The sequence below is a fragment of the Mizuhopecten yessoensis genome, unplaced genomic scaffold (genome assembly GCF_002113885.1).
Source record: "Mizuhopecten yessoensis strain PY_sf001 unplaced genomic scaffold, ASM211388v2 scaffold6777, whole genome shotgun sequence".
Taxonomy (NCBI): Eukaryota; Metazoa; Mollusca; class Bivalvia; order Pectinida; family Pectinidae; genus Mizuhopecten; species Mizuhopecten yessoensis.
Window position 1 is genome coordinate 1 of NW_018406719.1, and position 356 is coordinate 356.

Sequence of the window (356 nt, forward strand, 5' to 3'; positions counted from 1 at the left end):
GTCAAGATAAAGGGGCAAATATGGTAAAATCTTTCTATATACTTCGTTTGAATAGATGCTAAGTCTTCTTAATAACCAAATGTCCCAGAATGATCATGTTTATATACCAGTTACATGGTAGTATGAAGGGCTATCAATTTTGTTCAAATGAACGGCCTTCACCAATTAAGGAAATTGTGGTCAAATGTACTAAAAAAAGCCTATGGTGATGACTTTTGACCAGTAGCATGCTGGGACAATGGATAACAAGTTTGTTTAAACAAATGGCCTTGACCCTCTTTCTACATGTGCAAAAATCTTAAAATGACTTGTAGATAACGTAAAGTCACATGATATTTGACCAGTAGCTTGCTAGC